This window comes from Peromyscus maniculatus, chromosome 18 (assembly GCF_049852395.1).
Source record: "Peromyscus maniculatus bairdii isolate BWxNUB_F1_BW_parent chromosome 18, HU_Pman_BW_mat_3.1, whole genome shotgun sequence".
In the NCBI taxonomy this organism is placed as follows: Eukaryota; Metazoa; Chordata; class Mammalia; order Rodentia; family Cricetidae; genus Peromyscus; species Peromyscus maniculatus.
In genome coordinates, this window is record NC_134869.1 from 20,349,426 (window position 1) to 20,355,425 (window position 6,000).

Below are 6,000 nucleotides of genomic sequence, written 5' to 3' on the forward strand. Positions count from 1 at the left end.
AGGTGTGAGTCTTCCCAGTGCTGAGATCAAAGGTGTGAGTCTCCCAAGTGCTGGGATCAAAGGTGTGAGCCTCCCAAGTGCTGGGATTAAAGGTGTAAGGCACTACCACCTACCTTCTATAGTTAATTAGTGGTTAGCTCTGCCCTCTGATCTCCAGGTAAGCTTTATTTGTCAGAACACAAACAAAATATCATACAACACCAGCCTCCAGTTGAGAGGACACTCAGTAGAACACCATCTGTGGAGGTGGCATTAAGCCAGCCTTACCCTGTGTTTGCTCCTACCCTGGAGGTTGCCTGCAGGTATCTTTCATCTCCCAATCCTAACTGGGATTTCCACTGTTCTTTTCCCCACAGCTGGAGTGGGAGCATCCAAGCAGGCTTACTCCTACCCCAAGTAACAGTAAGAGTGAGAAATGAGTCTTTGAGGCCATAAGCCACCAAAATTTTCAAACAAGTACTATCTCTCCCAAGCCTAACTTCTGTTGATCAACACGGTCTCCCACGTGGGGCCACATCCTATTAATTTACCGTCAATTCCTTTCCTTTGAGCAGTAAGCCCAGCCAGCTGTTTTCATTTCCTACTGCTGTCCTTTGGGCGCCATAGACACGCAACAGTCTACATTCTGTGTTACTGTTTCCTTCAGGCCCAATTTGGGTTGTGGTAAAAGATGTCTCAGAGAAGGGCTGCCATTCCCCAGCCATTGTGAGGCTGTCTTACTCCAGCAGGCAGAGTGATCTGCCAGAGACTCGAAGGTTGGGAGGGACAAAATGTCACTAGGCAGCAGAAAGCCTGCTCACGTGGTTTCTTCCCATAGACCTGGCAAGATCTTTAATTGTTTCTAAAGAAATCTCCAGGCTGATGTTAGCCATATGGAAATGCGCAAACACGGAGAGCAGAAGAATACAGTTGCATCATGTTTCTTTAGTTGTCTATAAAATGGCATGTAATTTGCAAACCAAAAATGATGCTTACAGAAACAATTACAGCAAAGCTCTGTATTTGAAATTCCTCTATGGGCCATTCCCCCATCCCCCCCCCATAAAATTCCAATGGAAGGCATTCTTTAAAACAATCTATCTTTATAACATGGCTTAAAGGGCCAGAGCCATTACACTGTGATCCTCACCCCAAGCCTAATTAAAACTTATCTTACTAGCCTCTTAAGCCACATATCATCCCCACACACCAACACACACACACACACACACACAGCATATTAGGTAGTACTTTTCCCCCCTGTTTTTGCTTCAGTGGTCCAGTTGAGTAGATGTGACATGTACCTACCCTGGGCAGCAGAATTATAGTATTTCTAGTATCTATATGAAATTTCCCAAAGGTAGGCTTCCTTCCTTCCTTCCTTCCTTCCTTCCTTCCTTCCTTCCTTCCTTCCTTCCTTCCTTCCTTCCTTCCTTCCTTCCCTCCCTCCCTCCCTCCCTCCCTCCCTCCCCGCTCCCTCCCTCCCTCCCTTCCTTCCATCCATCCTTCCTTTGCTCATGCTTAGCAAATTCTCCACTACTGAGCTACGCCCCCAGCCCTTGAAGGTATTCTTGTAACTGGACTTGGACTTGACAATTCAGGGATAAGAACCAAACACACAAAATGAGAGGAAATGGATATAACTACGCAATGGCTAAATGAAAGACGGTGTGTATGATAGTTAGTAACATATGGCTTTAGACACATGTGATTTGGGAACTAACTATAACTCTTTCCTGAACTGCAGTGGGAAAGGTTTTTTTCTCCAGGAAGACATGGCCTAAAGTTTTAGCTTTGCTCCGGTTCTAGAAGGCCTGTTTTTTATGGTCCTGGTTTTATTTCACTGACCCTCATTAGGCCCTTCTGCACCTAAAGGTGACCATATATAACATCATGGGAGTTTAGATAGGCACGCACTTATGTGAAGACTGCTGAACTAACTACAGTGGGCAGTCTGTCGCTCTCAACTGTCTTTCTGTCGTGGTTCAAATCCTAGGGTTTAACATGTCCAAATCCTGGAGACTTTCACGTCAAGTGTTGAAACTGATCTTGTTTGACTCTTTTTATTCCAACTGTGCAAATCAGTGGGGCTCCTGGAATTACGGCAACAGACGCTGCTGAAGTGAAAATACGCTCTAGAGCTTCCGCACTTCAGGGTACTTAAGAGTCACCGGGGATGCTTGTTAAAAATGCAGAGTTCCAGGCTCCATCTCAGACAACTCTATCAAAACAGAGCAGAGCTTCAGAGTTCCTGCTTTTCCAAATGAGCTTTGCCTATGATCCTCAGACTACGGGCCCGGCAACCCTTCTATGAAAGATGCTACTGACTAGATGCCTACCTGGTCCGATGGTTCAGTGATATTCCCCTACTGTGGTTGGGAACTTCATATCTCCCAGTCTCAGTGATGACTGAAAGCATCTCCACTTCTCAAAAGATGTCTCCCTTAGGGTAGAGGCTCTCAACCTTCATAATGCTGCAACCCTTTAATACCATTCCTTATGTTGTGGTTACTACCCACATAATGGTGGGTCATTAATTAATTAATTAATGATAGGAATATAAAATTATTTCCTTGCTACTTCACAACTGTAATTCTGCTACTGTTATGAATCGTAATGTAAACATCGGATATGCAGGATGTCTGATCTGTGATCCCAGAGGGGTCGCGACCCACAGGTTGAGAACCACTGTCTTAGGGGTTGCCTTTGCTCCAACTCTCCCATCTGCTTCACTACGTTTTTGCTGTCCCGTTGAGTTTTGTGTCCATGTAGCCCAGGTAACAAACAACAGTGCTCCCATCCGTAAAACTTGTATAAACAAGAACAATAACATCTATCACGACTGTCTTAACTGAGCATTATCTGGGAGAGTTGATGTTTTGAAGATTTTTTTTTTAATATTTATTTTTATTTCAGATTATGTGTGTATGTGAATGTCTGTGTGGGAATACGGGCACAAAAGTGACATTCCTGAAGTGGGTGTTGGATCCCCTGGATCTAGAATTACAGGCGGTTGTGAGTCACCCAATGTTGGTGCCTGGAACTAAATTCAGGTCCTCTATAGGAATAGGTTGTGCTCTATTTCTCTCCAGCCCCTAAAGATAAATATCTTTAAAATATCTCCCAAAATGTATTTCCAAATAAATGCTGCAAAAGATTATAGACCCTTCAAAGCAACAGTTAAAAACTCCTGTACTTCCCAATGGCGTTCTTCTTCATTGCCGGCTATGTAGGAGTAATTTGAAATCCTTCCCAATAGAAGACACTTTCAAACAGTAAATAAAATATAATAAGGCTAGGGAGATGGCTTGGCTCAGTGGTTCTCAACCTTTCTAATGCTGCGACCCTTTAACACAGTTCCCCATGTTGTGGGGACCCCCAGCCATACAATTATTTTCATGGCTATTTCCTAACTAGTCTTGCTACTGTTATGAACTGTAATGCAACTATCTGTGTTCTCTGGTAGTCTTAGGAGAACCCCTGTGAAAGGCTCAGCAGATGAGAGCATTTGCTGGGCAAGCCTGAGGACATGAATTCAAATGCCCAGAACTCATGTAAAGAACCAGGCGTGCGCACCTGTAACCCTAGTACTGGGTGGGGTGGAGAGAAGAGGCTTCACCAGGGCTTGTGGGTCACAAGGCTGGCTCCAGGCTCAGTAAGAGACCCCGTCTCAAGGGAACAAGGCATAGAGTTCTATGGTGGTATTCTATTTGTACTGAAATGTGATTTTATTTGCATGTTAATAAATAAAGTTCCCCGGGGGTCAGAGCTAATAGCAAGCCATAGCAGAGCTGGGCGTTCATGCCACACGCCTTTAATCCCAGCACTTGGTAGAAGAGCTAGGCAGATCTCTGTGTGGTCAAGGATACAGCCAGCATTGGAGACATACGCCTTTAATCTCAATACCATAGAAGACCTGGAGGGCTGTACATACAGGCAGTGACGAGGCAGTCATGTGTTTGGGTTTACAACCAATGAGAAGGCAGAACAGAAAGACTATATAAAGACAAACACACAGGAAGCAGGTCTCTTTCGGAGAGGTAGGACCACCTCAGGAGGAAGGGTAAGGTTTTAACTCTGAGCTCTGACCTCTTGGCTTTCTTCTTTGCATTGGTTCTGTGTTTCTTATTTAATAAGATGGTTGGTTACATCTACAGAGTTCTGAGTGCTGATGGCATCCTTCGGCTTTTGTGTGTTCATGGCGTGAGTGCATGTGCATACATCCACACACACACATGCATGTAACACGTAAGCATATGCCACATACACACTTACATACACAGAAAAATAAACATATTCATACATGCAAAGGTGAAGAGAGAGAAAGTGGAGAGGTGAATAGGTTGGTTTTTTTTGGGGGGGGGGGGTACCCAAATGAAGAAATCCAAATCTCAAGGTTTCTTTCTAATTTTGCAATCAAGAAACATGACTTTCATGGCTCTGTGAAGAAAAACAAAAGCAAGCTTGGACTGAGATATTTCTTTAAGGGTCCTTAAAGTAGTCACATACTCTATCGCTGTGTCCAGCCCCTAACCCAGGTAGATGGCCCCTGCTCAACCATAGGCCATGCCTGCCACAAGACAAGCCCACCAGGTAGGCTACCCACAACCCCCCCCCACCACTCTCTTTACTTCCCCAGACCCCATTCTCAGGGTCACCCCTAGCACTTCAACAGAACACCAGCTGCAGCTTTCCCTCCCCATGTGCCTCCCCCCACCCCCGTGGCTCCCACAGACCAGTCCCCCCTGCCCTGCCCTTCCCCCACCTCCCAACAACAGCAAGTATTCCCCCAGATGAACCAGGCTAATAAAACAGAAAACGCTCAGCCAACACACTCACTGAAAAACCCAGAGAGAAAACAGAAACCAAGGAACAAAACATCCACCCAACCAAGACCAACCCAGAAATCAGCAGCTAGATCTATAATCACCCCAAACCCAGATGCCTAGATGCCAGCATTAAAAGGACAATCAATAACAACCAGGGCAAATGGTCTCTACCAGAGCCCAGCAATCCTACCACAGCAGGTCCTGAATCTTCCAACACAGCTGAAGCACAAGAAAAAGACCTTAAAACCAATTGTGTGAAGATGATAGAGGTCCTTAGAGTGGAAATGAATAAATCCCTTAAAGAAAGCCAGGAAAAACAAACAGTTGAAGGAAACAAAACTGTTCAAGGCCTGAAAATGGAAATAAAAGCAATAAAGAAAACACAAACTGAGGGATCCTGGAAATGAAAAATTTAGGAATGCAAACAGGAACTACGGAGGCAAGCTTCACCAACAGAAAACAAGAAATGGAAGAGAGAATCACAGGCATTGGAGATATTATTAAAATAAATGGATTTATCCATCAAAAAATTGTTAAATATAAAAAACTCCTGGCACTGGAGTCCAATCAAAGAGAAAGAGAGAAGGATTATATGAACAAGGGGCATCAAGATCATGATGGGGAAATGTACAGAGACAACCAAACCAAACTAGTGGGAACTCATGAACTGTGGACCAATAACTGTGGAGCCTCCACAGGACTGGACTGGGCCCTCTGCCTAGGCAAGACAGTTGTGTAGCTTGACCTGCTTAAGGGGCCCCCTGGCAGTTGATCAGGATCTATCCCTGGTGCATGAGCTGGCTTTTTGGAGTGCATTACCTGTGGTGGGATGCAGCACACAGCCTTGAGGCAGGGGGAGGGGCTTGGACCTCCCTCTACTGAATGGACCAGGCTCTGCAGACTCCCCATGGGAGAACTTGCCTTGTTGGAAAAGGGAATGGGGGGTGAGTTGGGGAGGGAGCAGGAGTGGCGAGGGGAGGGAGGAGAGGGGGATCTGTGATTCATAAACAAAATGAATAAAAAAAATCCTTAATAAAAAATTTTTTAAATTCCTGGCACAAAACATCCAGGAAATGTGGGACACTACATTTGGAAAAAACCAAACCTTCAAACAAAGAAGTAGAGGAAAAGAAGAATACCAGCTCAAAGGCCCAGAAAATATTTTCAAAAAAAATCACAGATATTTTCCTAA